Source organism: Oncorhynchus mykiss, unplaced genomic scaffold (assembly GCF_013265735.2).
Source record: "Oncorhynchus mykiss isolate Arlee unplaced genomic scaffold, USDA_OmykA_1.1 un_scaffold_406, whole genome shotgun sequence".
Taxonomy (NCBI): Eukaryota; Metazoa; Chordata; class Actinopteri; order Salmoniformes; family Salmonidae; genus Oncorhynchus; species Oncorhynchus mykiss.
In genome coordinates, this window is record NW_023493853.1 from 12,501 (window position 1) to 37,168 (window position 24,668).

General features: G+C 45.4%; 63 non-coding genes and 5 pseudogenes across 63 annotated transcripts; all 68 read right to left on the reverse strand.

Moving 5' to 3' along the window:
• Positions 1 to 146: 146 nt before the first annotated feature.
• On the reverse strand, positions 147 to 265 carry LOC118955812. The gene has a single exon (XR_005045594.1). It is a non-coding gene; the product is annotated as a 5S ribosomal RNA (ribosomal RNA).
• A 260-nt stretch (positions 266 to 525) lies between these two features.
• Positions 526 to 644, reverse strand: LOC118955738. The gene has a single exon (XR_005045528.1). It is a non-coding gene; the product is annotated as a 5S ribosomal RNA (ribosomal RNA).
• A 177-nt stretch (positions 645 to 821) lies between these two features.
• On the reverse strand, positions 822 to 940 carry LOC118955742. The gene has a single exon (XR_005045532.1). It is a non-coding gene; the product is annotated as a 5S ribosomal RNA (ribosomal RNA).
• A 177-nt stretch (positions 941 to 1,117) lies between these two features.
• Positions 1,118 to 1,236, reverse strand: LOC118955813. The gene has a single exon (XR_005045595.1). It is a non-coding gene; the product is annotated as a 5S ribosomal RNA (ribosomal RNA).
• A 178-nt stretch (positions 1,237 to 1,414) lies between these two features.
• Positions 1,415 to 1,523, reverse strand: LOC118955808 (annotated as a pseudogene).
• Positions 1,524 to 1,783: 260 nt separating this feature from the next.
• On the reverse strand, positions 1,784 to 1,902 carry LOC118955814. Its single transcript, XR_005045596.1, has one exon. It is a non-coding gene; the product is annotated as a 5S ribosomal RNA (ribosomal RNA).
• Positions 1,903 to 2,079: 177 nt separating this feature from the next.
• Positions 2,080 to 2,188, reverse strand: LOC118955804 (annotated as a pseudogene).
• Positions 2,189 to 2,448: 260 nt separating this feature from the next.
• LOC118955802 lies at positions 2,449 to 2,567 on the reverse strand (annotated as a pseudogene).
• A 260-nt stretch (positions 2,568 to 2,827) lies between these two features.
• Positions 2,828 to 2,936, reverse strand: LOC118955809 (annotated as a pseudogene).
• A 260-nt stretch (positions 2,937 to 3,196) lies between these two features.
• Positions 3,197 to 3,305, reverse strand: LOC118955805 (annotated as a pseudogene).
• Positions 3,306 to 3,565: 260 nt separating this feature from the next.
• Positions 3,566 to 3,684, reverse strand: LOC118955657. The gene has a single exon (XR_005045448.1). It is a non-coding gene; the product is annotated as a 5S ribosomal RNA (ribosomal RNA).
• Positions 3,685 to 3,944: 260 nt separating this feature from the next.
• Positions 3,945 to 4,063, reverse strand: LOC118955815. Its single transcript, XR_005045597.1, has one exon. It is a non-coding gene; the product is annotated as a 5S ribosomal RNA (ribosomal RNA).
• A 177-nt stretch (positions 4,064 to 4,240) lies between these two features.
• On the reverse strand, positions 4,241 to 4,359 carry LOC118955816. The gene has a single exon (XR_005045598.1). It is a non-coding gene; the product is annotated as a 5S ribosomal RNA (ribosomal RNA).
• Positions 4,360 to 4,536: 177 nt separating this feature from the next.
• Positions 4,537 to 4,655, reverse strand: LOC118955817. The gene has a single exon (XR_005045599.1). It is a non-coding gene; the product is annotated as a 5S ribosomal RNA (ribosomal RNA).
• A 260-nt stretch (positions 4,656 to 4,915) lies between these two features.
• On the reverse strand, positions 4,916 to 5,034 carry LOC118955818. The gene has a single exon (XR_005045600.1). It is a non-coding gene; the product is annotated as a 5S ribosomal RNA (ribosomal RNA).
• A 177-nt stretch (positions 5,035 to 5,211) lies between these two features.
• Positions 5,212 to 5,330, reverse strand: LOC118955819. Its single transcript, XR_005045601.1, has one exon. It is a non-coding gene; the product is annotated as a 5S ribosomal RNA (ribosomal RNA).
• Positions 5,331 to 5,590: 260 nt separating this feature from the next.
• LOC118955734 lies at positions 5,591 to 5,709 on the reverse strand. The gene has a single exon (XR_005045524.1). It is a non-coding gene; the product is annotated as a 5S ribosomal RNA (ribosomal RNA).
• A 176-nt stretch (positions 5,710 to 5,885) lies between these two features.
• On the reverse strand, positions 5,886 to 6,004 carry LOC118955820. The gene has a single exon (XR_005045602.1). It is a non-coding gene; the product is annotated as a 5S ribosomal RNA (ribosomal RNA).
• A 424-nt stretch (positions 6,005 to 6,428) lies between these two features.
• LOC118955821 lies at positions 6,429 to 6,547 on the reverse strand. The gene has a single exon (XR_005045603.1). It is a non-coding gene; the product is annotated as a 5S ribosomal RNA (ribosomal RNA).
• Positions 6,548 to 6,971: 424 nt separating this feature from the next.
• LOC118955823 lies at positions 6,972 to 7,090 on the reverse strand. The gene has a single exon (XR_005045606.1). It is a non-coding gene; the product is annotated as a 5S ribosomal RNA (ribosomal RNA).
• Positions 7,091 to 7,267: 177 nt separating this feature from the next.
• LOC118955824 lies at positions 7,268 to 7,386 on the reverse strand. Its single transcript, XR_005045607.1, has one exon. It is a non-coding gene; the product is annotated as a 5S ribosomal RNA (ribosomal RNA).
• Positions 7,387 to 7,563: 177 nt separating this feature from the next.
• On the reverse strand, positions 7,564 to 7,682 carry LOC118955825. The gene has a single exon (XR_005045608.1). It is a non-coding gene; the product is annotated as a 5S ribosomal RNA (ribosomal RNA).
• Positions 7,683 to 7,942: 260 nt separating this feature from the next.
• Positions 7,943 to 8,061, reverse strand: LOC118955826. The gene has a single exon (XR_005045609.1). It is a non-coding gene; the product is annotated as a 5S ribosomal RNA (ribosomal RNA).
• Positions 8,062 to 8,485: 424 nt separating this feature from the next.
• Positions 8,486 to 8,604, reverse strand: LOC118955827. The gene has a single exon (XR_005045610.1). It is a non-coding gene; the product is annotated as a 5S ribosomal RNA (ribosomal RNA).
• Positions 8,605 to 9,028: 424 nt separating this feature from the next.
• Positions 9,029 to 9,147, reverse strand: LOC118955741. Its single transcript, XR_005045531.1, has one exon. It is a non-coding gene; the product is annotated as a 5S ribosomal RNA (ribosomal RNA).
• A 177-nt stretch (positions 9,148 to 9,324) lies between these two features.
• On the reverse strand, positions 9,325 to 9,443 carry LOC118955828. The gene has a single exon (XR_005045611.1). It is a non-coding gene; the product is annotated as a 5S ribosomal RNA (ribosomal RNA).
• A 177-nt stretch (positions 9,444 to 9,620) lies between these two features.
• Positions 9,621 to 9,739, reverse strand: LOC118955736. The gene has a single exon (XR_005045526.1). It is a non-coding gene; the product is annotated as a 5S ribosomal RNA (ribosomal RNA).
• Positions 9,740 to 10,163: 424 nt separating this feature from the next.
• Positions 10,164 to 10,282, reverse strand: LOC118955829. The gene has a single exon (XR_005045612.1). It is a non-coding gene; the product is annotated as a 5S ribosomal RNA (ribosomal RNA).
• A 424-nt stretch (positions 10,283 to 10,706) lies between these two features.
• LOC118955830 lies at positions 10,707 to 10,825 on the reverse strand. Its single transcript, XR_005045613.1, has one exon. It is a non-coding gene; the product is annotated as a 5S ribosomal RNA (ribosomal RNA).
• Positions 10,826 to 11,249: 424 nt separating this feature from the next.
• On the reverse strand, positions 11,250 to 11,368 carry LOC118955831. The gene has a single exon (XR_005045614.1). It is a non-coding gene; the product is annotated as a 5S ribosomal RNA (ribosomal RNA).
• A 177-nt stretch (positions 11,369 to 11,545) lies between these two features.
• On the reverse strand, positions 11,546 to 11,664 carry LOC118955832. Its single transcript, XR_005045615.1, has one exon. It is a non-coding gene; the product is annotated as a 5S ribosomal RNA (ribosomal RNA).
• A 177-nt stretch (positions 11,665 to 11,841) lies between these two features.
• Positions 11,842 to 11,960, reverse strand: LOC118955834. The gene has a single exon (XR_005045617.1). It is a non-coding gene; the product is annotated as a 5S ribosomal RNA (ribosomal RNA).
• A 260-nt stretch (positions 11,961 to 12,220) lies between these two features.
• On the reverse strand, positions 12,221 to 12,339 carry LOC118955740. Its single transcript, XR_005045530.1, has one exon. It is a non-coding gene; the product is annotated as a 5S ribosomal RNA (ribosomal RNA).
• A 177-nt stretch (positions 12,340 to 12,516) lies between these two features.
• LOC118955737 lies at positions 12,517 to 12,635 on the reverse strand. The gene has a single exon (XR_005045527.1). It is a non-coding gene; the product is annotated as a 5S ribosomal RNA (ribosomal RNA).
• A 424-nt stretch (positions 12,636 to 13,059) lies between these two features.
• Positions 13,060 to 13,178, reverse strand: LOC118955835. Its single transcript, XR_005045618.1, has one exon. It is a non-coding gene; the product is annotated as a 5S ribosomal RNA (ribosomal RNA).
• Positions 13,179 to 13,602: 424 nt separating this feature from the next.
• Positions 13,603 to 13,721, reverse strand: LOC118955836. The gene has a single exon (XR_005045619.1). It is a non-coding gene; the product is annotated as a 5S ribosomal RNA (ribosomal RNA).
• Positions 13,722 to 14,145: 424 nt separating this feature from the next.
• LOC118955658 lies at positions 14,146 to 14,264 on the reverse strand. Its single transcript, XR_005045449.1, has one exon. It is a non-coding gene; the product is annotated as a 5S ribosomal RNA (ribosomal RNA).
• Positions 14,265 to 14,441: 177 nt separating this feature from the next.
• Positions 14,442 to 14,560, reverse strand: LOC118955659. Its single transcript, XR_005045450.1, has one exon. It is a non-coding gene; the product is annotated as a 5S ribosomal RNA (ribosomal RNA).
• Positions 14,561 to 14,737: 177 nt separating this feature from the next.
• LOC118955838 lies at positions 14,738 to 14,856 on the reverse strand. Its single transcript, XR_005045620.1, has one exon. It is a non-coding gene; the product is annotated as a 5S ribosomal RNA (ribosomal RNA).
• A 177-nt stretch (positions 14,857 to 15,033) lies between these two features.
• On the reverse strand, positions 15,034 to 15,152 carry LOC118955793. Its single transcript, XR_005045583.1, has one exon. It is a non-coding gene; the product is annotated as a 5S ribosomal RNA (ribosomal RNA).
• A 260-nt stretch (positions 15,153 to 15,412) lies between these two features.
• On the reverse strand, positions 15,413 to 15,531 carry LOC118955752. The gene has a single exon (XR_005045542.1). It is a non-coding gene; the product is annotated as a 5S ribosomal RNA (ribosomal RNA).
• Positions 15,532 to 15,708: 177 nt separating this feature from the next.
• LOC118955753 lies at positions 15,709 to 15,827 on the reverse strand. Its single transcript, XR_005045543.1, has one exon. It is a non-coding gene; the product is annotated as a 5S ribosomal RNA (ribosomal RNA).
• Positions 15,828 to 16,004: 177 nt separating this feature from the next.
• On the reverse strand, positions 16,005 to 16,123 carry LOC118955660. Its single transcript, XR_005045451.1, has one exon. It is a non-coding gene; the product is annotated as a 5S ribosomal RNA (ribosomal RNA).
• A 260-nt stretch (positions 16,124 to 16,383) lies between these two features.
• Positions 16,384 to 16,502, reverse strand: LOC118955754. The gene has a single exon (XR_005045544.1). It is a non-coding gene; the product is annotated as a 5S ribosomal RNA (ribosomal RNA).
• A 177-nt stretch (positions 16,503 to 16,679) lies between these two features.
• Positions 16,680 to 16,798, reverse strand: LOC118955712. The gene has a single exon (XR_005045502.1). It is a non-coding gene; the product is annotated as a 5S ribosomal RNA (ribosomal RNA).
• Positions 16,799 to 17,058: 260 nt separating this feature from the next.
• Positions 17,059 to 17,177, reverse strand: LOC118955839. Its single transcript, XR_005045621.1, has one exon. It is a non-coding gene; the product is annotated as a 5S ribosomal RNA (ribosomal RNA).
• A 177-nt stretch (positions 17,178 to 17,354) lies between these two features.
• On the reverse strand, positions 17,355 to 17,473 carry LOC118955714. Its single transcript, XR_005045504.1, has one exon. It is a non-coding gene; the product is annotated as a 5S ribosomal RNA (ribosomal RNA).
• A 260-nt stretch (positions 17,474 to 17,733) lies between these two features.
• LOC118955799 lies at positions 17,734 to 17,852 on the reverse strand. The gene has a single exon (XR_005045589.1). It is a non-coding gene; the product is annotated as a 5S ribosomal RNA (ribosomal RNA).
• Positions 17,853 to 18,029: 177 nt separating this feature from the next.
• LOC118955715 lies at positions 18,030 to 18,148 on the reverse strand. The gene has a single exon (XR_005045505.1). It is a non-coding gene; the product is annotated as a 5S ribosomal RNA (ribosomal RNA).
• A 260-nt stretch (positions 18,149 to 18,408) lies between these two features.
• Positions 18,409 to 18,527, reverse strand: LOC118955596. Its single transcript, XR_005045387.1, has one exon. It is a non-coding gene; the product is annotated as a 5S ribosomal RNA (ribosomal RNA).
• A 177-nt stretch (positions 18,528 to 18,704) lies between these two features.
• LOC118955597 lies at positions 18,705 to 18,823 on the reverse strand. Its single transcript, XR_005045388.1, has one exon. It is a non-coding gene; the product is annotated as a 5S ribosomal RNA (ribosomal RNA).
• A 260-nt stretch (positions 18,824 to 19,083) lies between these two features.
• On the reverse strand, positions 19,084 to 19,202 carry LOC118955755. Its single transcript, XR_005045545.1, has one exon. It is a non-coding gene; the product is annotated as a 5S ribosomal RNA (ribosomal RNA).
• Positions 19,203 to 19,379: 177 nt separating this feature from the next.
• Positions 19,380 to 19,498, reverse strand: LOC118955756. Its single transcript, XR_005045546.1, has one exon. It is a non-coding gene; the product is annotated as a 5S ribosomal RNA (ribosomal RNA).
• Positions 19,499 to 19,675: 177 nt separating this feature from the next.
• On the reverse strand, positions 19,676 to 19,794 carry LOC118955661. Its single transcript, XR_005045452.1, has one exon. It is a non-coding gene; the product is annotated as a 5S ribosomal RNA (ribosomal RNA).
• A 260-nt stretch (positions 19,795 to 20,054) lies between these two features.
• LOC118955758 lies at positions 20,055 to 20,173 on the reverse strand. The gene has a single exon (XR_005045548.1). It is a non-coding gene; the product is annotated as a 5S ribosomal RNA (ribosomal RNA).
• A 177-nt stretch (positions 20,174 to 20,350) lies between these two features.
• Positions 20,351 to 20,469, reverse strand: LOC118955798. The gene has a single exon (XR_005045588.1). It is a non-coding gene; the product is annotated as a 5S ribosomal RNA (ribosomal RNA).
• A 260-nt stretch (positions 20,470 to 20,729) lies between these two features.
• Positions 20,730 to 20,848, reverse strand: LOC118955598. Its single transcript, XR_005045389.1, has one exon. It is a non-coding gene; the product is annotated as a 5S ribosomal RNA (ribosomal RNA).
• Positions 20,849 to 21,025: 177 nt separating this feature from the next.
• LOC118955716 lies at positions 21,026 to 21,144 on the reverse strand. Its single transcript, XR_005045506.1, has one exon. It is a non-coding gene; the product is annotated as a 5S ribosomal RNA (ribosomal RNA).
• Positions 21,145 to 21,404: 260 nt separating this feature from the next.
• Positions 21,405 to 21,523, reverse strand: LOC118955759. The gene has a single exon (XR_005045549.1). It is a non-coding gene; the product is annotated as a 5S ribosomal RNA (ribosomal RNA).
• Positions 21,524 to 21,700: 177 nt separating this feature from the next.
• On the reverse strand, positions 21,701 to 21,819 carry LOC118955717. Its single transcript, XR_005045507.1, has one exon. It is a non-coding gene; the product is annotated as a 5S ribosomal RNA (ribosomal RNA).
• A 260-nt stretch (positions 21,820 to 22,079) lies between these two features.
• On the reverse strand, positions 22,080 to 22,198 carry LOC118955599. Its single transcript, XR_005045390.1, has one exon. It is a non-coding gene; the product is annotated as a 5S ribosomal RNA (ribosomal RNA).
• Positions 22,199 to 22,375: 177 nt separating this feature from the next.
• Positions 22,376 to 22,494, reverse strand: LOC118955600. The gene has a single exon (XR_005045391.1). It is a non-coding gene; the product is annotated as a 5S ribosomal RNA (ribosomal RNA).
• A 260-nt stretch (positions 22,495 to 22,754) lies between these two features.
• On the reverse strand, positions 22,755 to 22,873 carry LOC118955602. The gene has a single exon (XR_005045393.1). It is a non-coding gene; the product is annotated as a 5S ribosomal RNA (ribosomal RNA).
• A 177-nt stretch (positions 22,874 to 23,050) lies between these two features.
• LOC118955698 lies at positions 23,051 to 23,169 on the reverse strand. The gene has a single exon (XR_005045489.1). It is a non-coding gene; the product is annotated as a 5S ribosomal RNA (ribosomal RNA).
• Positions 23,170 to 23,346: 177 nt separating this feature from the next.
• LOC118955603 lies at positions 23,347 to 23,465 on the reverse strand. The gene has a single exon (XR_005045394.1). It is a non-coding gene; the product is annotated as a 5S ribosomal RNA (ribosomal RNA).
• A 260-nt stretch (positions 23,466 to 23,725) lies between these two features.
• LOC118955760 lies at positions 23,726 to 23,844 on the reverse strand. Its single transcript, XR_005045550.1, has one exon. It is a non-coding gene; the product is annotated as a 5S ribosomal RNA (ribosomal RNA).
• A 177-nt stretch (positions 23,845 to 24,021) lies between these two features.
• LOC118955662 lies at positions 24,022 to 24,140 on the reverse strand. Its single transcript, XR_005045453.1, has one exon. It is a non-coding gene; the product is annotated as a 5S ribosomal RNA (ribosomal RNA).
• A 260-nt stretch (positions 24,141 to 24,400) lies between these two features.
• Positions 24,401 to 24,519, reverse strand: LOC118955761. The gene has a single exon (XR_005045551.1). It is a non-coding gene; the product is annotated as a 5S ribosomal RNA (ribosomal RNA).
• Positions 24,520 to 24,668: the final 149 nt, after the last annotated feature.

Below are 24,668 nucleotides of genomic sequence, written 5' to 3' on the forward strand. Positions count from 1 at the left end.
CATATACTGTAGCCATAATTTGTAGCACAGATTGTTGGATGAAATACAAACTAACCTTGCTTACTTATTTCAAAGCGAGGGCACATATTTCAGCCTTGTGGGAAAAAACGGACAAAGAGTTGAAATTCCACAAGGCAGTGACAAAAAGCTTACAGCACCTGGTATTCCCAGGCGGTCTCCCATCCAAGTACTAACCAGGCCCGACCCTGCTTAGCTTCCGAGATCGGACGAGATCAGGCGTACTCAGGCCGGTGTGGCCGTAAGCGAGAAACTATCTCTTGGTGCACTATGTAAAGTCAAAGTGAGCCTGATTAACAGCTGTTGCATTTCCACCATTTAGATAAGCATCTTTGTGTCACTCAAAAAGTGGAAGAAATTGCATATACTGTAGCCATAATTTGTAGCACAGATTGTTGGATGAAATACAAACTAACCTTGCTTACTTATTTCAAAGCGAGGGCACATATTTCAGCCTTGTGGGAAAAAACGGACAAAGAGTTGAAATTCCACAAGGCAGTGACAAAAAGCTTACAGCACCTGGTATTCCCAGGCGGTCTCCCATCCAGGTACTAACCAGGCCCGACCCTGCTTAGCTTCCGAGATCGGACGAGATCAGGCGTACTCAGGCCGGTGTGGCAGTAAGCGAAAGGCGATCTCAAAAAGTGGATGAAATTGCATATACTGTAGCCATAATTTGTAGCACAGATTGTTGGATGAAATACAAACTAACCTTGCTTACTTATTTCAAAGCGAGGGCACATATTTCAGCCTTGTGGGAAAAAACGGACAAAGAGTTGAAATTCCACAAGGCAGTGACAAAAAGCTTACAGCACCTGGTATTCCCAGGCGGTCTCCCATCCAAGTACTAACCAGGCCCGACCCTGCTTAGCTTCCGAGATCGGACGAGATCAGGCGTACTCAGGCCGGTGTGGACGTAAGCGAAAGGCGATCTCAAAAAGTGGATGAAATTGCATATACTGTAGCCATAATTTGTAGCACAGATTGTTGGATGAAATACAAACTAACCTTGCTTACTTATTTCAAAGCGAGGGCACATATTTCAGCCTTGTGGGAAAAAACGGACAAAGAGTTGAAATTCCACAAGGCAGTGACAAAAAGCTTACAGCACCTGGTATTCCCAGGCGGTCTCCCATCCAAGTACTAACCAGGCCCGACCCTGCTTAGCTTCCGAGATCGGACGAGATCAGGCGTACTCAGGCCGGTGTGGCCGTAAGCGAAAGGCGATCTCAAAAAGTGGATGAAATTGCATATACTGTAGCCATAATTTGTAGCACAGATTGTTGGATGAAATACAAACTAACCTTGCTTACTTATTTCAAAGCGAGGGCACATATTTCAGCCTTGTGGGAAAAAAACGGACAAAGAGTTGAAATTCCACAAGGCAGTGACAAAAAGCTTACAGCACCTGGTATTCCCAGGCGGTCTCCCATCCAAGTACTAACCAGGACCGACCCTGCTTAGCTTCCGAGATCGGGCGTACTCAGGCCGGTGTGGCCGTAAGCGAGAAACTATCTCTCGGTGCACTATGTAAAGTCAAAGTGAGCCTGATTAACAGCTGTTGCATTTCCACCATTTAGATAAGCATCTTTGTGTCACTCAAAAAGTGGATGAAATTGCATATACTGTAGCCATAATTTGTAGCACAGATTGTTGGATGAAATACAAACTAACCTTGCTTACTTATTTCAAAGCGAGGGCACATATTTCAGCCTTGTGGGAAAAAACGGACAAAGAGTTGAAATTCCACAAGGCAGTGACAAAAAGCTTACAGCACCTGGTATTCCCAGGCGGTCTCCCATCCAAGTACTAACCAGGCCCGACCCTGCTTAGCTTCCGAGATCGGACGAGATCAGGCGTACTCAGGCCGGTGTGGCCGTAAGCGAAAGGCGATCTCAAAAAGTGGATGAAATTGCATATACTGTAGCCATAATTTGTAGCACAGATTGTTGGATGAAATACAAACTAACCTTGCTTACTTATTTCAAAGCGAGGGCACATATTTCAGCCTTGTGGGAAAAAACGGACAAAGAGTTGAAATTCCACAAGGCAGTGACAAAAAGCTTACAGCACCTGGTATTCCCAGGCGGTCTCCCATCCAAGTACTAACCAGGCCCGACCCTGCTTAGCTTCCGAGATCGGGCGTACTCAGGCCGGTGTGGCCGTAAGCGAGAAACTATCTCTTGGTGCACTATGTAAAGTCAAAGTGAGCCTGATTAACAGCTGTTGCATTTCCACCATTTAGATAAGCATCTTTGTGTCACTCAAAAAGTGGATGAAATTGCATATACTGTAGCCATAATTTGTAGCACAGATTGTTGGATGAAATACAAACTAACCTTGCTTACTTATTTCAAAGCGAGGGCACATATTTCAGCCTTGTGGGAAAAAACGGACAAAGAGTTGAAATTCCACAAGGCAGTGACAAAAAGCTTACATCACCTGGTATTCCCAGGCTGTCTCCCATCCAAGTACTAACCAGGCCCGACCCTGCTTAGCTTCCGAGATCGGACGAGATCAGGCGTACTCAGGCCGGTGTGGCCGTAAGCGAGAAACTATCTCTTGGTGCACCATGTAAAGTCAAAGTGAGCCTGATTAACAGCTGTTGCATTTCCACCATTTAGATAAGCATCTTTGTGTCACTCAAAAAGTGGAAGAAATTGCATATACTGTAGCCATAATTTGTAGCACAGATTGTTGGATGAAATACAAACTAACCTTGCTTACTTATTTCAAAGCGAGGGCACATATTTCAGCCTTGTGGGAAAAAACGGACAAAGAGTTGAAATTCCACAAGGCAGTGACAAAAAGCTTACAGCACCTGGTATTCCCAGGCGGTCTCCCATCCAAGTACTAACCAGGACCGACCCTGCTTAGCTTCCGAGATCGGGCGTACTCAGGCCGGTGTGGCCGTAAGCGAGAAACTATCTCTCGGTGCACTATGTAAAGTCAAAGTGAGCCTGATTAACAGCTGTTGCATTTCCACCATTTAGATAAGCATCTTTGTGTCACTCAAAAAGTGGATGAAATTGCATATACTGTAGCCATAATTTGTAGCACAGATTGTTGGATGAAATACAAACTAACCTTGCTTACTTATTTCAAAGCGAGGGCACATATTTCAGCCTTGTGGGAAAAAACGGACAAAGAGTTGAAATTCCTCAAGGCAGTGACAAAAAGCTTACAGCACCTGGTATTCCCAGGCGGTCTCCCATCCAAGTACTAACCAGGCCCGACCCTGCTTAGCTTCCGAGATCGGGCGTACTCAGGCCGGTGTGGCCGTAAGCGAGAAACTATCTCTTGGTGCACTATGTAAAGTCAAAGTGAGCCTGATTAACAGCTGTTGCATTTCCACCATTTAGATAAGCATCTTTGTGTCACTCAAAAAGTGGATGAAATTGCATATACTGTAGCCATAATTTGTAGCACAGATTGTTGGATGAAATACAAACTAACCTTGCTTACTTATTTCAAAGCGAGGGCACATATTTCAGCCTTGTGGGAAAAAACGGACAAAGAGTTGAAATTCCACAAGGCAGTGACAAAAAGCTTACAGCACCTGGTATTCCCAGGCGGTCTCCCATCCAAGTACTAACCAGGCCCGACCCTGCTTAGCTTCCGAGATCGGACGAGATCAGGCGTACTCAGGCCGGTGTGGCCATAAGCGAGAAACTATCTCTTGGTGCACCATGTAAAGTCAAAGTGAGCCTGATTAACAGCTGTTGCATTTCCACCATTTAGATAAGCATCTTTGTGTCACTCAAAAAGTGGAAGAAATTGCATATACTGTAGCCATAATTTGTAGCACAGATTGTTGGATGAAATACAAACTAACCTTGCTTACTTATTTCAAAGCGAGGGCACATATTTCAGCCTTGTGGGAAAAAACGGACAAAGAGTTGAAATTCCACAAGGCAGTGACAAAAAGCTTACAGCACCTGGTATTCCCAGGCGGTCTCCCATCCAAGTACTAACCAGGCCCGACCCTGCTTAGCTTCCGAGATCGGACGAGATCAGGCGTACTCAGGCCGGTGTGGCCGTAAGCAAAAGGCAATCTCAAAAAGTGGATGAAATTGCATATACTATAGCCATAATTTGTAGCACAGATTGTTGGATGAAATACAAACTAACCTTGCTTACTTATTTCAAAGCGAGGGCACATATTTCAGCCTTGTGGGAAAAAACGGACAAAGAGTTGAAATTCCACAAGGCAGTGACAAAAAGCTTACAGCACCTGGTATTCCCAGGCGGTCTCCCATCCAAGTACTAACCAGGCCCGACCCTGCTTAGCTTCCGAGATCGGACGAGATCAGGCGTACTCAGGCCGGTGTGGCCGTAAGCGAAAGGCAATCTCAAAAAGTGGATGAAATTGCATATACTGTAGCCATAATTTGTAGCACAGATTGTTGGATGAAATACAAACTAACCTTGCTTACTTATTTCAAAGCGAGGGCACATATTTCAGCCTTGTGGGAAAAAACGGACAAAGAGTTGAAATTCCACAAGGCAGTGACAAAAAGCTTACAGCACCTGGTATTCCCAGGCGGTCTCCCATCCAAGTACTAACCAGGCCCGACCCTGCTTAGCTTCCGAGATCGGACGAGATCAGGCGTACTCAGGCCGGTGTGGCCGTAAGCGAGAAACTATCTCTTGGTGCACTATGTAAAGTCAAAGTGAGCCTGATTAACAGCTGTTGCATTTCCACCATTTAGATAAGCATCTTTGTGTCACTCAAAAAGTGGAAGAAATTGCATATACTGTAGCCATAATTTGTAGCACAGATTGTTGGATGAAATACAAACTAACCTTGCTTACTTATTTCAAAGCGAGGGCACATATTTCAGCCTTGTGGGAAAAAACGGACAAAGAGTTGAAATTCCACAAGGCAGTGACAAAAAGCTTACAGCACCTGGTATTCCCAGGCGGTCTCCCATCCAAGTACTAACCAGGCCCGACCCTGCTTAGCTTCCGAGATCGGACGAGATCAGGCGTACTCAGGCCGGTGTGGCCGTAAGCTAAAGGCAATCTCAAAAAGTGGATGAAATTGCATATACTGTAGCCATAATTTGTAGCACAGATTGTTGGATGAAATACAAACTAACCTTGCTTACTTATTTCAAAGCGAGGGCACATATTTCAGCCTTGTGGGAAAAAACGGACAAAGAGTTGAAATTCCACAAGGCAGTGACAAAAAGCTTACAGCACCTGGTATTCCCAGGCGGTCTCCCATCCAAGTACTAACCAGGCCCGACCCTGCTTAGCTTCCGAGATCGGACGAGATCAGGCGTACTCAGGCCGGTGTGGCCGTAAGCGAGAAACTATCTCTTGGTGCACCATGTAAAGTCAAAGTGAGCCTGATTAACAGCTGTTGCATTTCCACCATTTAGATAAGCATCTTTGTGTCACTCAAAAAGTGGAAGAAATTGCATATACTGTAGCCATAATTTGTAGCACAGATTGTTGGATGAAATACAAACTAACCTTGCTTACTTATTTCAAAGCGAGGGCACATATTTCAGCCTTGTGGGAAAAAACGGACAAAGAGTTGAAATTCCACAAGGCAGTGACAAAAAGCTTACAGCACCTGGTATTCCCAGGCGGTCTCCCATCCAAGTACTAACCAGGACCGACCCTGCTTAGCTTCCGAGATCGGACGAGATCAGGCGTACTCAGGCCGGTGTGGCCGTAAGCGAAAGGCAATCTCAAAAAGTGGATGAAATTGCATATACTGTAGCCATAATTTGTAGCACAGATTGTTGGATGAAATACAAACTAACCTTGCTTACTTATTTCAAAGCGAGGGCACATATTTCAGCCTTGTGGGAAAAAACGGACAAAGAGTTGAAATTCCACAAGGCAGTGACAAAAGCTTACAGCACCTGGTATTCCCAGGCGGTCTCCCATCCAAGTACTAACCAGGCCCGACCCTGCTTAGCTTCCGAGATCGGACGAGATCAGGCGTACTCAGGCCGGTGTGGCCGTAAGCGAAAGGCAATCTCAAAAAGTGGATGAAATTGCATATACTGTAGCCATAATTTGTAGCACAGATTGTTGGATGAAATACAAACTAACCTTGCTTACTTATTTCAAAGCGAGGGCACATATTTCAGCCTTGTGGGAAAAAACGGACAAAGAGTTGAAATTCCACAAGGCAGTGACAAAAAGCTTACAGCACCTGGTATTCCCAGGCGGTCTCCCATCCAAGTACTAACCAGGCCCGACCCTGCTTAGCTTCCGAGATCGGACGAGATCAGCGAGAAATTGCATATACTGTAGCCATAATTTGCAGCACAGATTGTTGGATGAAATACAAACTAACCTTGCTTACTTATTTCAAAGCGAGGGCACATATTTCAGCCTTGTGGGAAAAAACGGACAAAGAGTTGAAATTCCACAAGGCAGTGACAAAAAGCTTACAGCACCTGGTATTCCCAGGCGGTCTCCCATCCAAGTACTAACCAGGCCCGACCCTGCTTAGCTTCCGAGATCGGACGAGATCAGGCGTACTCAGGCCGGTGTGGCCGTAAGCGAAAGGCAATCTCAAAAAGTGGATGAAATTGCATATACTGTAGCCATAATTTGTAGCACAGATTGTTGGATGAAATACAAACTAACCTTGCTTACTTATTTCAAAGCGAGGGCACATATTTCAGCCTTGTGGGAAAAAACGGACAAAGAGTTGAAATTCCACAAGGCAGTGACAAAAAGCTTACAGCACCTGGTATTCCCAGGCGGTCTCCCATCCAAGTACTAACCAGGCCCGACCCTGCTTAGCTTCCGAGATCGGACGAGATCAGCGAGAAATTGCATATACTGTAGCCATAATTTGCAGCACAGATTGTTGGATGAAATACAAACTAACCTTGCTTACTTATTTCAAAGCGAGGGCACATATTTCAGCCTTGTGGGAAAAAACGGACAAAGAGTTGAAATTCCACAAGGCAGTGACAAAAAGCTTACAGCACCTGGTATTCCCAGGCGGTCTCCCATCCAAGTACTAACCAGGCCCGACCCTGCTTAGCTTCCGAGATCGGACGAGATCAGGCGTACTCAGGCCGGTGTGGCCGTAAGCGAAAGGCAATCTCAAAAAGTGGATGAAATTGCATATACTGTAGCCATAATTTGTAGCACAGATTGTTGGATGAAATACAAACTAACCTTGCTTACTTATTTCAAAGCGAGGGCACATATTTCAGCCTTGTGGGAAAAAACGGACAAAGAGTTGAAATTCCACAAGGCAGTGACAAAAAGCTTACAGCACCTGGTATTCCCAGGCGGTCTCCCATCCAAGTACTAACCAGGCCCGACCCTGCTTAGCTTCCGAGATCGGACGAGATCAGGCGTACTCAGGCCGGTGTGGCCGTAAGCGAAAGGCAATCTCAAAAAGTGGATGAAATTGCATATACTGTAGCCATAATTTGTAGCACAGATTGTTGGATGAAATACAAACTAACCTTGCTTACTTATTTCAAAGCGAGGGCACATATTTCAGCCTTGTGGGAAAAAACGGACAAAGAGTTGAAATTCCACAAGGCAGTGACAAAAAGCTTACAGCACCTGGTATTCCCAGGCGGTCTCCCATCCAAGTACTAACCAGGCCCGACCCTGCTTAGCTTCCGAGATCGGACGAGATCAGGCGTACTCAGGCCGGTGTGGCCGTAAGCGAGAAACTATCTCTTGGTGCACTATGTAAAGTCAAAGTGAGCCTGATTAACAGCTGTTGCATTTCCACCATTTAGATAAGCATCTTTGTGTCACTCAAAAAGTGGAAGAAATTGCATATACTGTAGCCATAATTTGTAGCACAGATTGTTGGATGAAATACAAACTAACCTTGCTTACTTATTTCAAAGCGAGGGCACATATTTCAGCCTTGTGGGAAAAAACGGACAAAGAGTTGAAATTCCACAAGGCAGTGACAAAAAGCTTACAGCACCTGGTATTCCCAGGCGGTCTCCCATCCAAGTACTAACCAGGCCCGACCCTGCTTAGCTTCCGAGATCGGACGAGATCAGGCGTACTCAGGCCGGTGTGGCCGTAAGCGAAAGGCAATCTCAAAAAGTGGATGAAATTGCATATACTGTAGCCATAATTTGTAGCACAGATTGTTGGATGAAATACAAACTAACCTTGCTTACTTATTTCAAAGCGAGGGCACATATTTCAGCCTTGTGGGAAAAAACGGACAAAGAGTTGAAATTCCACAAGGCAGTGACAAAAAGCTTACAGCACCTGGTATTCCCAGGCGGTCTCCCATCCAAGTACTAACCAGGCCCGACCCTGCTTAGCTTCCGAGATCGGACGAGATCAGCGAGAAATTGCATATACTGTAGCCATAATTTGCAGCACAGATTGTTGGATGAAATACAAACTAACCTTGCTTACTTATTTCAAAGCGAGGGCACATATTTCAGCCTTGTGGGAAAAAACGGACAAAGAGTTGAAATTCCACAAGGCAGTGACAAAAAGCTTACAGCACCTGGTATTCCCAGGCGGTCTCCCATCCAAGTACTAACCAGGCCCGACCCTGCTTAGCTTCCGAGATCGGACGAGATCAGGCGTACTCAGGCCGGTGTGGCCGTAAGCGAAAGGCAATCTCAAAAAGTGGATGAAATTGCATATACTGTAGCCATAATTTGTAGCACAGATTGTTGGATGAAATACAAACTAACCTTGCTTACTTATTTCAAAGCGAGGGCACATATTTCAGCCTTGTGGGAAAAAACGGACAAAGAGTTGAAATTCCACAAGGCAGTGACAAAAAGCTTACAGCACCTGGTATTCCCAGGCGGTCTCCCATCCAAGTACTAACCAGGCCCGACCCTGCTTAGCTTCCGAGATCGGACGAGATCAGCGAGAAATTGCATATACTGTAGCCATAATTTGCAGCACAGATTGTTGGATGAAATACAAACTAACCTTGCTTACTTATTTCAAAGCGAGGGCACATATTTCAGCCTTGTGGGAAAAAACGGACAAAGAGTTGAAATTCCACAAGGCAGTGACAAAAAGGTTACAGCACCTGGTATTCCCAGGCGGTCTCCCATCCAAGTACTAACCAGGCCCGACCCTGCTTAGCTTCCGAGATCGGACGAGATCAGGCGTACTCAGGCCGGTGTGGCCGTAAGCGAAAGGCAATCTCAAAAAGTGGATGAAATTGCATATACTGTAGCCATAATTTGTAGCACAGATTGTTGGATGAAATACAAACTAACCTTGCTTACTTATTTCAAAGCGAGGGCACATATTTCAGCCTTGTGGGAAAAAACGGACAAAGAGTTGAAATTCCACAAGGCAGTGACAAAAAGCTTACAGCACCTGGTATTCCCAGGCGGTCTCCCATCCAAGTACTAACCAGGCCCGACCCTGCTTAGCTTCCGAGATCGGACGAGATCAGGCGTACTCAGGCCGGTGTGGCCGTAAGCGAAAGGCAATCTCAAAAAGTGGATGAAATTGCATATACTGTAGCCATAATTTGTAGCACAGATTGTTGGATGAAATACAAACTAACCTTGCTTACTTATTTCAAAGCGAGGGCACATATTTCAGCCTTGTGGGAAAAAACGGACAAAGAGTTGAAATTCCACAAGGCAGTGACAAAAAGCTTACAGCACCTGGTATTCCCAGGCGGTCTCCCATCCAAGTACTAACCAGGACCGACCCTGCTTAGCTTCCGAGATCGGACGAGATCAGGCGTACTCAGGCCGGTGTGGCCGTAAGCGAAAGGCAATCTCAAAAAGTGGATGAAATTGCATATACTGTAGCCATAATTTGTAGCACAGATTGTTGGATGAAATACAAACTAACCTTGCTTACTTATTTCAAAGCGAGGGCACATATTTCAGCCTTGTGGGAAAAAACGGACAAAGAGTTGAAATTCCACAAGGCAGTGACAAAAAGCTTACAGCACCTGGTATTCCCAGGCGGTCTCCCATCCAAGTACTAACCAGGCCCGACCCTGCTTAGCTTCCGAGATCGGACGAGATCAGCGAGAAATTGCATATACTGTAGCCATAATTTGCAGCACAGATTGTTGGATGAAATACAAACTAACCTTGCTTACTTATTTCAAAGCGAGGGCACATATTTCAGCCTTGTGGGAAAAAACGGACAAAGAGTTGAAATTCCACAAGGCAGTGACAAAAAGCTTACAGCACCTGGTATTCCCAGGCGGTCTCCCATCCAAGTACTAACCAGGCCCGACCCTGCTTAGCTTCCGAGATCGGACGAGATCAGGCGTACTCAGGCCGGTGTGGCCGTAAGCGAAAGGCAATCTCAAAAAGTGGATGAAATTGCATATACTGTAGCCATAATTTGTAGCACAGATTGTTGGATGAAATACAAACTAACCTTGCTTACTTATTTCAAAGCGAGGGCACATATTTCAGCCTTGTGGGAAAAAACGGACAAAGAGTTGAAATTCCACAAGGCAGTGACAAAAAGCTTACAGCACCTGGTATTCCCAGGCGGTCTCCCATCCAAGTACTAACCAGGCCCGACCCTGCTTAGCTTCCGAGATCGGACGAGATCAGCGAGAAATTGCATATACTGTAGCCATAATTTGCAGCACAGATTGTTGGATGAAATACAAACTAACCTTGCTTACTTATTTCAAAGCGAGGGCACATATTTCAGCCTTGTGGGAAAAAACGGACAAAGAGTTGAAATTCCACAAGGCAGTGACAAAAAGCTTACAGCACCTGGTATTCCCAGGCGGTCTCCCATCCAAGTACTAACCAGGCCCGACCCTGCTTAGCTTCCGAGATCGGACGAGATCAGGCGTACTCAGGCCGGTGTGGCCGTAAGCGAAAGGCAATCTCAAAAAGTGGATGAAATTGCATATACTGTAGCCATAATTTGTAGCACAGATTGTTGGATGAAATACAAACTAACCTTGCTTACTTATTTCAAAGCGAGGGCACATATTTCAGCCTTGTGGGAAAAAACGGACAAAGAGTTGAAATTCCACAAGGCAGTGACAAAAAGCTTACAGCACCTGGTATTCCCAGGCGGTCTCCCATCCAAGTACTAACCAGGCCCGACCCTGCTTAGCTTCCGAGATCGGACGAGATCAGCGAGAAATTGCATATACTGTAGCCATAATTTGCAGCACAGATTGTTGGATGAAATACAAACTAACCTTGCTTACTTATTTCAAAGCGAGGGCACATATTTCAGCCTTGTGGGAAAAAACGGACAAAGAGTTGAAATTCCACAAGGCAGTGACAAAAAGCTTACAGCACCTGGTATTCCCAGGCGGTCTCCCATCCAAGTACTAACCAGGCCCGACCCTGCTTAGCTTCCGAGATCGGACGAGATCAGGCGTACTCAGGCCGGTGTGGCCGTAAGCGAAAGGCAATCTCAAAAAGTGGATGAAATTGCATATACTGTAGCCATAATTTGTAGCACAGATTGTTGGATGAAATACAAACTAACCTTGCTTACTTATTTCAAAGCGAGGGCACATATTTCAGCCTTGTGGGAAAAAACGGACAAAGAGTTGAAATTCCACAAGGCAGTGACAAAAAGCTTACAGCACCTGGTATTCCCAGGCGGTCTCCCATCCAAGTACTAACCAGGCCCGACCCTGCTTAGCTTCCGAGATCGGACGAGATCAGGCGTACTCAGGCCGGTGTGGCCGTAAGCGAAAGGCAATCTCAAAAAGTGGATGAAATTGCATATACTGTAGCCATAATTTGTAGCACAGATTGTTGGATGAAATACAAACTAACCTTGCTTACTTATTTCAAAGCGAGGGCACATATTTCAGCCTTGTGGGAAAAAACGGACAAAGAGTTGAAATTCCACAAGGCAGTGACAAAAAGCTTACAGCACCTGGTATTCCCAGGCGGTCTCCCATCCAAGTACTAACCAGGCCCGACCCTGCTTAGCTTCCGAGATCGGACGAGATCAGGCGTACTCAGGCCGGTGTGGCCGTAAGCGAGAAACTATCTCTTGGTGCACTATGTAAAGTCAAAGTGAGCCTGATTAACAGCTGTTGCATTTCCACCATTTAGATAAGCATCTTTGTGTCACTCAAAAAGTGGAAGAAATTGCATATACTGTAGCCATAATTTGTAGCACAGATTGTTGGATGAAATACAAACTAACCTTGCTTACTTATTTCAAAGCGAGGGCACATATTTCAGCCTTGTGGGAAAAAACGGACAAAGAGTTGAAATTCCACAAGGCAGTGACAAAAAGCTTACAGCACCTGGTATTCCCAGGCGGTCTCCCATCCAAGTACTAACCAGGCCCGACCCTGCTTAGCTTCCGAGATCGGACGAGATCAGGCTTACTCAGGCCGGTGTGGCCGTAAGCGAAAGGCAATCTCAAAAAGTGGATGAAATTGCATATACTGTAGCCATAATTTGTAGCACAGATTGTTGGATGAAATACAAACTAACCTTGCTTACTTATTTCAAAGCGAGGGCACATATTTCAGCCTTGTGGGAAAAAACGGACAAAGAGTTGAAATTCCACAAGGCAGTGACAAAAAGCTTACAGCACCTGGTATTCCCAGGCGGTCTCCCATCCAAGTACTAACCAGGACCGACCCTGCTTAGCTTCCGAGATCGGACGAGATCAGGCGTACTCAGGCCGGTGTGGCCGTAAGCGAAAGGCAATCTCAAAAAGTGGATGAAATTGCATATACTGTAGCCATAATTTGTAGCACAGATTGTTGGATGAAATACAAACTAACCTTGCTTACTTATTTCAAAGCGAGGGCACATATTTCAGCCTTGTGGGAAAAAACGGACAAAGAGTTGAAATTCCACAAGGCAGTGACAAAAAGCTTACAGCACCTGGTATTCCCAGGCGGTCTCCCATCCAAGTACTAACCAGGCCCGACCCTGCTTAGCTTCCGAGATCGGACGAGATCAGCGAGAAATTGCATATACTGTAGCCATAATTTGCAGCACAGATTGTTGGATGAAATACAAACTAACCTTGCTTACTTATTTCAAAGCGAGGGCACATATTTCAGCCTTGTGGGAAAAAACGGACAAAGAGTTGAAATTCCACAAGGCAGTGACAAAAAGCTTACAGCACCTGGTATTCCCAGGCGGTCTCCCATCCAAGTACTAACCAGGCCCGACCCTGCTTAGCTTCCGAGATCGGACGAGATCAGGCGTACTCAGGCCGGTGTGGCCGTAAGCGAAAGGCAATCTCAAAAAGTGGATGAAATTGCATATACTGTAGCCATAATTTGTAGCACAGATTGTTGGATGAAATACAAACTAACCTTGCTTACTTATTTCAAAGCGAGGGCACATATTTCAGCCTTGTGGGAAAAAACGGACAAAGAGTTGAAATTCCACAAGGCAGTGACAAAAAGCTTACAGCACCTGGTATTCCCAGGCGGTCTCCCATCCAAGTACTAACCAGGCCCGACCCTGCTTAGCTTCCGAGATCGGACGAGATCAGCGAGAAATTGCATATACTGTAGCCATAATTTGCAGCACAGATTGTTGGATGAAATACAAACTAACCTTGCTTACTTATTTCAAAGCGAGGGCACATATTTCAGCCTTGTGGGAAAAAACGGACAAAGAGTTGAAATTCCACAAGGCAGTGACAAAAAGCTTACAGCACCTGGTATTCCCAGGCGGTCTCCCATCCAAGTACTAACCAGGCCCGACCCTGCTTAGCTTCCGAGATCGGACGAGATCAGGCGTACTCAGGCCGGTGTGGCCGTAAGCGAAAGGCAATCTCAAAAAGTGGATGAAATTGCATATACTGTAGCCATAATTTGTAGCACAGATTGTTGGATGAAATACAAACTAACCTTGCTTACTTATTTCAAAGCGAGGGCACATATTTCAGCCTTGTGGGAAAAAACGGACAAAGAGTTGAAATTCCACAAGGCAGTGACAAAAAGGTTACAGCACCTGGTATTCCCAGGCGGTCTCCCATCCAAGTACTAACCAGGCCCGACCCTGCTTAGCTTCCGAGATCGGACGAGATCAGCGAGAAATTGCATATACTGTAGCCATAATTTGCAGCACAGATTGTTGGATGAAATACAAACTAACCTTGCTTACTTATTTCAAAGCGAGGGCACATATTTCAGCCTTGTGGGAAAAAACGGACAAAGAGTTGAAATTCCACAAGGCAGTGACAAAAAGCTTACAGCACCTGGTATTCCCAGGCGGTCTCCCATTCAAGTACTAACCAGGCCCGACCCTGCTTAGCTTCCGAGATCGGACGAGATCAGGCGTACTCAGGCCGGTGTGGCCGTAAGCGAAAGGCAATCTCAAAAAGTGGATGAAATTGCATATACTGTAGCCATAATTTGTAGCACAGATTGTTGGATGAAATACAAACTAACCTTGCTTACTTATTTCAAAGCGAGGGCACATATTTCAGCCTTGTGGGAAAAAACGGACAAAGAGTTGAAATTCCACAAGGCAGTGACAAAAAGCTTACAGCACCTGGTATTCCCAGGCGGTCTCCCATTCAAGTACTAACCAGGCCCGACCCTGCTTAGCTTCCGAGATCGGACGAGATCAGGCGTACTCAGGCCGGTGTGGCCGTAAGCGAAAGGCAATCTCAAAAAGTGGATGAAATTGCATATACTGTAGCCATAATTTGTAGCACAGATTGTTGGATGAAATACAAACTAACCTTGCTTACTTATTTCAAAGCGAGGGCACATATTTCAGCCTTGTGGGAAAAAACGGACAAAGAGTTGAAATTCCACAAGGCAGTGACAAAAAGCTTACAGCACCTGGTATTCCCAGGCGGTCTCCCATCCAAGTACTAACCAGGCCCGACCCTGCTTAGCTTCCGAGATCGGACGAGATCAGGCGTACTCAGGCCGGTGTGGCCGTAAGCGAAAGGCAATCTCAAAAAGTGGATGAAATTGCATATACTGTAGCCATAATTTGTAGCACAGATTGTTGGATGAAATACAAACTAACCTTGCTTACTTATTTCAAAGCGAGGGCACATATTTCAGCCTTGTGGGAAAAAACGGACAAAGAGTTGAAATTCCACAAGGCAGTGACAAAAAGCTTACAGCACCTGGTATTCCCAGGCGGTCTCCCATCCAAGTACTAACCAGGCCCGACCCTGCTTAGCTTCCGAGATCGGACGAGATCAGGCGTACTCAGGCCTGTGTGGCCGTAAGCGAGAAACTATCTCTTGGTGCACTATGTAAAGTCAAAGTGAGCCTGATTAACAGCTGTTGCATTTCCACCATTTAGATAAGCATCTTTGTGTCACTCAAAAAGTGGAAGAAATTGCATATACTGTAGCCATAATTTGTAGCACAGATTGTTGGATGAAATACAAACTAACCTTGCTTACTTATTTCAAAGCGAGGGCACATATTTCAGCCTTGTGGGAAAAAACGGACAAAGAGTTGAAATTCCACAAGGCAGTGACAAAAAGCTTACAGCACCTGGTATTCCCAGGCGGTCTCCCATCCAAGTACTAACCAGGCCCGACCCTGCTTAGCTTCCAAGATCGGACGAGATCAGGCGTACTCAGGCCGGTGTGGCCGCAAGCGAAAGGCAATCTCAAAAAGTGGATGAAATTGCATATACTGTAGCCATAATTTGTAGCACAGATTGTTGGATGAAATACAAACTAACCTTGCTTACTTATTTCAAAGCGAGGGCACATATTTCAGCCTTGTGGGAAAAAACGGACAAAGAGTTGAAATTCCACAAGGCAGTGACAAAAAGCTTACAGCACCTGGTATTCCCAGGCGGTCTCCCATCCAAGTACTAACCAGGCCCGACCCTGCTTAGCTTCCAAGATCGGACGAGATCAGGCGTACTCAGGCCGGTGTGGCCGCAAGCGAAAGGCAATCTCAAAAAGTGGATGAAATTGCATATACTGTAGCCATAATTTGTAGCACAGATTGTTGGATGAAATACAAACTAACCTTGCTTACTTATTTCAAAGCGAGGGCACATATTTCAGCCTTGTGGGAAAAAACGGACAAAGAGTTGAAATTCCACAAGGCAGTGACAAAAAGCTTACAGCACCTGGTATTCCCAGGCGGTCTCCCATTCAAGTACTAACCAGGCCCGACCCTGCTTAGCTTCCGAGATCGGACGAGATCAGGCGTACTCAGGCCGGTGTGGCCGTAAGCGAGAAACTATCTCTTGGTGCACTATGTAAAGTCAAAGTGAGCCTGATTAACAGCTGTTGCATTTCCACCATTTAGATAAGCATCTTTGTGTCACTCAAAAAGTGGAAGAAATTGCATATACTGTAGCCATAATTTGTAGCACAGATTGTTGGATGAAATACAAACTAACCTTGCTTACTTATTTCAAAGCGAGGGCACATATTTCAGCCTTGTGGGAAAAAACGGACAAAGAGTTGAAATTCCACAAGGCAGTGACAAAAAGCTTACAGCACCTGGTATTCCCAGGCGGTCTCCCATCCAAGTACTAACCAGGCCCGACCCTGCTTAGCTTCCAAGATCGGACGAGATCAGGCGTACTCAGGCCGGTGTGGCCGCAAGCGAAAGGCAATCTCAAAAAGTGGATGAAATTGCATATACTGTAGCCATAATTTGTAGCACAGATTGTTGGATGAAATACAAACTAACCTTGCTTACTTATTTCAAAGCGAGGGCACATATTTCAGCCTTGTGGGAAAAAACGGACAAAGAGTTGAAATTCCACAAGGCAGTGACAAAAAGCTTACAGCACCTGGTATTCCCAGGCGGTCTCCCATTCAAGTACTAACCAGGCCCGACCCTGCTTAGCTTCCGAGATCGGACGAGATCAGGCGTACTCAGGCCGGTGTGGCCGTAAACGAGAAACTATCTCTTGGTGCACTATGTAAAGTCAAAGTGAGCCTGATTAACAGCTGTTGCATTTCCACCATTTAGATAAGCATCTTTGTGTCACTCAAAAAGTGGAAGAAATTGCATATACTGTAGCCATAATTTGTAGCACAGATTGTTGGATGAAATACAAACTAACCTTGCTTACTTATTTCAAAGCGAGGGCACATATTTAAGCCTTGTGGGAAAAAACGGACAAAGAGTTGAAATTCCACTGGGCAGTGACAAAAAGCTTACAGCACCTGGTATTCCCAGGCGGTCTCCCATCCAAGTACTAACCAGGCCCGACCCTGCTTAGCTTCCGAGATCGGACGAGATCAGGCGTACTCAGGCCGGTGTGGCCGTAAGCGAAAGGCAATCTCAAAAAATGGATGAAATTGCATATACTGTAGCCATAATTTGTAGCACAGATTGTTGGATGAAATACAAACTAACCTTGCTTACTTATTTCAAAGCGAGGGCACATATTTCAGCCTTGTGGGAAAAAACGGACAAAGAGTTGAAATTCCACAAGGCAGTGACAAAAAGCTTACAGCACCTGGTATTCCCAGGCGGTCTCCCATTCAAGTACTAACCAGGCCCGACCCTGCTTAGCTTCCGAGATCGGACGAGATCAGGCGTACTCAGGCCGGTGTGGCCGTAAACGAGAAACTATCTCTTGGTGCACTATGTAAAGTCAAAGTGAGCCTGATTAACAGCTGTTGCATTTCCACCATTTAGATAAGCATCTTTGTGTCACTCAAAAAGTGGAAGAAATTGCATATACTGTAGCCATAATTTGTAGCACAGATTGTTGGATGAAATACAAACTAACCTTGCTTACTTATTTCAAAGCGAGGGCACATATTTCAGCCTTGTGGGAAAAAACGGACAAAGAGTTGAAATTCCACAAGGCAGTGACAAAAAGCTTACAGCACCTGGTATTCCCAGGCGGTCTCCCATCCAAGTACTAACCAGGCCCGACCCTGCTTAGCTTCCAAGATCGGACGAGATCAAGCGTACTCAGGCCGGTGTGGCCGCAAGCGAAAGGCAATCTCAAAAAGTGGATGAAATTGCATATACTGTAGCCATAATTTGTAGCACAGATTGTTGGATGAAATACAAACTAACCTTGCTTACTTATTTCAAAGCGAGGGCACATATTTCAGCCTTGTGGGAAAAAACGGACAAAGAGTTGAAATTCCACAAGGCAGTGACAAAAAGCTTACAGCACCTGGTATTCCCAGGCGGTCTCCCATTCAAGTACTAACCAGGCCCGACCCTGCTTAGCTTCCGAGATCGGACGAGATCAGGCGTACTCAGGCCGGTGTGGCCGTAAACGAGAAACTATCTCTTGGTGCACTATGTAAAGTCAAAGTGAGCCTGATTAACAGCTGTTGCATTTCCACCATTTAGATAAGCATCTTTGTGTCACTCAAAAAGTGGAAGAAATTGCATATACTGTAGCCATAATTTGTAGCACAGATTGTTGGATGAAATACAAACTAACCTTGCTTACTTATTTCAAAGCGAGGGCACATATTTAAGCCTTGTGGGAAAAAACGGACAAAGAGTTGAAATTCCACTGGGCAGTGACAAAAAGCTTACAGCACCTGGTATTCCCAGGCGGTCTCCCATCCAAGTACTAACCAGGCCCGACCCTGCTTAGCTTCCGAGATCGGACGAGATCAGGCGTACTCAGGCCGGTGTGGCCGTAAGCGAAAGGCAATCTCAAAAAATGGATGAAATTGCATATACTGTAGCCATAATTTGTAGCACAGATTGTTGGATGAAATACAAACTAACCTTGCTTACTTATTTCAAAGCGAGGGCACATATTTCAGCCTTGTGGGAAAAAACGGACAAAGAGTTGAAATTCCACAAGGCAGTGACAAAAAGCTTACAGCACCTGGTATTCCCAGGCGGTCTCCCATCCAAGTACTAACCAGGCCCGACCCTGCTTAGCTTCCGAGATCGGACGAGATCAGGCGTACTCAGGCCGGTGTGGCCGTAAGCGAGAAACGATCTCTTGGTGCACTATGTAAAGTCAAAGTGAGCCTGATTAACAGCTGTTGCATTTCCACCATTTAGATAAGCATCTTTGTGTCACTCAAAAAGTGGAAGAAATTGCATATACTGTAGCCATAATTTGTAGCACAGATTGTTGGATGAAATACAAACTAACCTTGCTTACTTATTTCAAAGCGAGGGCACATATTTCAGCCTTGTGGGAAAAAACGGACAAAGAGTTGAAATTCCACAAGGCAGTGACAAAAAGCTTACAGCACCTGGTATTCCCAGGCGGTCTCCCATCCAAGTACTAACCAGGCCCGACCCTGCTTAGCTTCCAAGATCGGACGAGATCAGGCGTACTCAGGCCGGTGTGGCCGCAAGCGAAAGGCAATCTCAAAAAGTGGATGAAATTGCATATACTGTAGCCATAATTTGTAGCACAGATTGTTGGATGAAATACAAACTAACCTTGCTTACTTATTTCAAAGCGAGGGCACATATTTCAGCCTTGTGGGAAAAAACGGACAAAGAGTTGAAATTCCACAAGGCAGTGACAAAAAGCTTACAGCACCTGGTATTCCCAGGCGGTCTCCCATCCAAGTACTAACCAGGCCCGACCCTGCTTAGCTTCCAAGATCGGACGAGATCAGGCGTACTCAGGCCGGTGTGGCCGCAAGCGAAAGGCAATCTCAAAAAGTGGATGAAATTGCATATACTGTAGCCATAATTTGTAGCACAGATTGTTGGATGAAATACAAACTAACCTTGCTTACTTATTTCAAAGCGAGGGCACATATTTCAGCCTTGTGGGAAAAAACGGACAAAGAGTTGAAATTCCACAAGGCAGTGACAAAAAGCTTACAGCACCTGGTATTCCCAGGCGGTCTCCCATTCAAGTACTAACCAGGCCCGACCCTGCTTAGCTTCCGAGATCGGACGAGATCAGGCGTACTCAGGCCGGTGTGGCCGTAAGCGAGAAACTATCTCTTGGTGCACTATGTAAAGTCAAAGTGAGCCTGATTAACAGCTGTTGCATTTCCACCATTTAGATAAGCATCTTTGTGTCACTCAAAAAGTGGAAGAAATTGCATATACTGTAGCCATAATTTGTAGCACAGATTGTTGGATGAAATACAAACTAACCTTGCTTACTTATTTCAAAGCGAGGGCACATATTTCAGCCTTGTGGGAAAAAACGGACAAAGAGTTGAAATTCCACAAGGCAGTGACAAAAAGCTTACAGCACCTGGTATTCCCAGGCGGTCTCCCATCCAAGTACTAACCAGGCCCGACCCTGCTTAGCTTCCAAGATCGGACGAGATCAGGCGTACTCAGGCCGGTGTGGCCGCAAGCGAAAGGCAATCTCAAAAAGTGGATGAAATTGCATATACTGTAGCCATAATTTGTAGCACAGATTGTTGGATGAAATACAAACTAACCTTGCTTACTTATTTCAAAGCGAGGGCACATATTTCAGCCTTGTGGGAAAAAACGGACAAAGAGTTGAAATTCCACAAGGCAGTGACAAAAAGCTTACAGCACCTGGTATTCCCAGGCGGTCTCCCATTCAAGTACTAACCAGGCCCGACCATGCTTAGCTTCCGAGATCGGACGAGATCAGGCGTACTCAGGCCGGTGTGGCCGTAAACGAGAAACTATCTCTTGGTGCACTATGTAAAGTCAAAGTGAGCCTGATTAACAGCTGTTGCATTTCCACCATTTAGATAAGCATCTTTGTGTCACTCAAAAAGTGGAAGAAATTGCATATACTGTAGCCATAATTTGTAGCACAGATTGTTGGATGAAATACAAACTAACCTTGCTTACTTATTTCAAAGCGAGGGCACATATTTAAGCCTTGTGGGAAAAAACGGACAAAGAGTTGAAATTCCACTGGGCAGTGACAAAAAGCTTACAGCACCTGGTATTCCCAGGCGGTCTCCCATCCAAGTACTAACCAGGCCCGACCCTGCTTAGCTTCCGAGATCGGACGAGATCAGGCGTACTCAGGCCGGTGTGGCCGTAAGCGAAAGGCAATCTCAAAAAATGGATGAAATTGCATATACTGTAGCCATAATTTGTAGCACAGATTGTTGGATGAAATACAAACTAACCTTGCTTACTTATTTCAAAGCGAGGGCACATATTTCAGCCTTGTGGGAAAAAACGGACAAAGAGTTGAAATTCCACAAGGCAGTGACAAAAAGCTTACAGCACCTGGTATTCCCAGGCGGTCTCCCATTCAAGTACTAACCAGGCCCGACCCTGCTTAGCTTCCGAGATCGGACGAGATCAGGCGTACTCAGGCCGGTGTGGCCGTAAACGAGAAACTATCTCTTGGTGCACTATGTAAAGTCAAAGTGAGCCTGATTAACAGCTGTTGCATTTCCACCATTTAGATAAGCATCTTTGTGTCACTCAAAAAGTGGAAGAAATTGCATATACTGTAGCCATAATTTGTAGCACAGATTGTTGGATGAAATACAAACTAACCTTGCTTACTTATTTCAAAGCGAGGGCACATATTTCAGCCTTGTGGGAAAAAACGGACAAAGAGTTGAAATTCCACAAGGCAGTGACAAAAAGCTTACAGCACCTGGTATTCCCAGGCGGTCTCCCATCCAAGTACTAACCAGGCCCGACCCTGCTTAGCTTCCAAGATCGGACGAGATCAGGCGTACTCAGGCCGGTGTGGCCGCAAGCGAAAGGCAATCTCAAAAAGTGGATGAAATTGCATATACTGTAGCCATAATTTGTAGCACAGATTGTTGGATGAAATACAAACTAACCTTGCTTACTTATTTCAAAGCGAGGGCACATATTTCAGCCTTGTGGGAAAAAACGGACAAAGAGTTGAAATTCCACAAGGCAGTGACAAAAAGCTTACAGCACCTGGTATTCCCAGGCGGTCTCCCATTCAAGTACTAACCAGGCCCGACCCTGCTTAGCTTCCGAGATCGGACGAGATCAGGCGTACTCAGGCCGGTGTGGCCGTAAACGAGAAACTATCTCTTGGTGCACTATGTAAAGTCAAAGTGAGCCTGATTAACAGCTGTTGCATTTCCACCATTTAGATAAGCATCTTTGTGTCACTCAAAAAGTGGAAGAAATTGCATATACTGTAGCCATAATTTGTAGCACAGATTGTTGGATGAAATACAAACTAACCTTGCTTACTTATTTCAAAGCGAGGGCACATATTTAAGCCTTGTGGGAAAAAACGGACAAAGAGTTGAAATTCCACTGGGCAGTGACAAAAAGCTTACAGCACCTGGTATTCCCAGGCGGTCTCCCATCCAAGTACTAACCAGGCCCGACCCTGCTTAGCTTCCGAGATCGGACGAGATCAGGCGTACTCAGGCCGGTGTGGCCGTAAGCGAAAGGCAATCTCAAAAAATGGATGAAATTGCATATACTGTAGCCATAATTTGTAGCACAGATTGTTGGATGAAATACAAACTAACCTTGCTTACTTATTTCAAAGCGAGGGCACATATTTCAGCCTTGTGGGAAAAAACGGACAAAGAGTTGAAATTCCACAAGGCAGTGACAAAAAGCTTACAGCACCTGGTATTCCCAGGCGGTCTCCCATCCAAGTACTAACCAGGCCCGACCCTGCTTAGCTTCCGAGATCGGACGAGATCAGGCGTACTCAGGCCGGTGTGGCCGTAAGCGAGAAACGATCTCTTGGTGCACTATGTAAAGTCAAAGTGAGCCTGATTAACAGCTGTTGCATTTCCACCATTTAGATAAGCATCTTTGTGTCACTCAAAAAGTGGAAGAAATTGCATATACTGTAGCCATAATTTGTAGCACAGATTGTTGGATGAAATACAAACTAACCTTGCTTACTTATTTCAAAGCGAGGGCACATATTTCAGCCTTGTGGGAAAAAACGGACAAAGAGTTGAAATTCCACAAGGCAGTGACAAAAAGCTTACAGCACCTGGTATTCCCAGGCGGTCTCCCATCCAAGTACTAACCAGGCCCGACCCTGCTTAGCTTCCGAGATCGGACGAGATCAGGCGTACTCAGGCCGGTGTGGCCGTAAGCGAAAGGCACCCTCAAAAAGTGGATGAAATTGCATATACTGTAGCCATAATTTGTAGCACAGATTGTTGGATGAAATACAAGCTAACCTTGCTTACTTATTTCAAAGCGAGGGCACATATATCAGCCTTGTGGGAAAAAACGGACAAAGAGTTGAAATTCCACAAGGCAGTGACAAAAAGCTTACAGCACCTGGTATTCCCAGGCGGTCTCCCATCCAAGTACTAACCAGGCCCGACCCTGCTTAGCTTCCGAGATCGGACGAGATCAGGCGTACTCAGGCCGGTGTGGCCGTAAGTGAAAGGCACCCTCAAAAAGTGGATGAAATTGCATATACTGTAGCCATAATTTGTAGCACAGATTGTTGGATGAAATACAAGCTAACCTTGCTTACTTATTTCAAAGCGAGGGCACATATTTCAGCCTTGTGGGAAAAAACGGACAAAGAGTTGAAATTCCACAAGGCAGTGACAAAAAGCTTACAGCACCTGGTATTCCCAGGCGGTCTCCCATCCAAGTACTAACCAGGCCCGACCCTGCTTAGCTTCCGAGATCGGACGAGATCAGGCGTACTCAGGCCGGTGTGGCCGTAAGCGAGAAGCTATCTCTTGGTGCACTATGTAAAGTCAAAGTGAGCCTGATTAACAGCTGTTGCATTTCCACCATTTAGATAAGCATCTTTGTGTCACTCAAAAAGTGGAAGAAATTGCATATACTGTAGCCATAATTTGTAGCACAGATTGTTGGATGAAATACAAACTAACCTTGCTTACTTATTTCAAAGCGAGGGCACATATTTCAGCCTTGTGGGAAAAAACGGACAAAGAGTTGAAATTCCACAAGGCAGTGACAAAAAGCTTACAGCACCTGGTATTCCCAGGCGGTCTCCCATCCAAGTACTAACCAGGCCCGACCCTGCTTAGCTTCCAAGATCGGACGAGATCAGGCGTACTCAGGCCGGTGTGGCCGCAAGCGAAAGGCAATCTCAAAAAGTGGATGAAATTGCATATACTGTAGCCATAATTTGTAGCACAGATTGTTGGATGAAATACAAACTAACCTTGCTTACTTATTTCAAAGCGAGGGCACATATTTCAGCCTTGTGGGAAAAAACGGACAAAGAGTTGAAATTCCACAAGGCAGTGACAAAAAGCTTACAGCACCTGGTATTCCCAGGCGGTCTCCCATTCAAGTACTAACCAGGCCCGACCCTGCTTAGCTTCCGAGATCGGACGAGATCAGGCGTACTCAGGCCGGTGTGGCCGTAAGCGAGAAACTATCTCTTGGTGCACTATGTAAAGTCAAAGTGAGCCTGATTAACAGCTGTTGCATTTCCACCATTTAGATAAGCATCTTTGTGTCACTCAAAAAGTGGAAGAAATTGCATATACTGTAGCCATAATTTGTAGCACAGATTGTTGGATGAAATACAAACTAACCTTGCTTACTTATTTCAAAGCGAGGGCACATATTTCAGCCTTGTGGGAAAAAACGGACAAAGAGTTGAAATTCCACAAGGCAGTGACAAAAAGCTTACAGCACCTGGTATTCCCAGGCGGTCTCCCATCCAAGTACTAACCAGGCCCGACCCTGCTTAGCTTCCAAGATCGGACGAGATCAGGCGTACTCAGGCCGGTGTGGCCGCAAGCGAAAGGCAATCTCAAAAAGTGGATGAAATTGCATATACTGTAGCCATAATTTGTAGCACAGATTGTTGGATGAAATACAAACTAACCTTGCTTACTTATTTCAAAGCGAGGGCACATATTTCAGCCTTGTGGGAAAAAACGGACAAAGA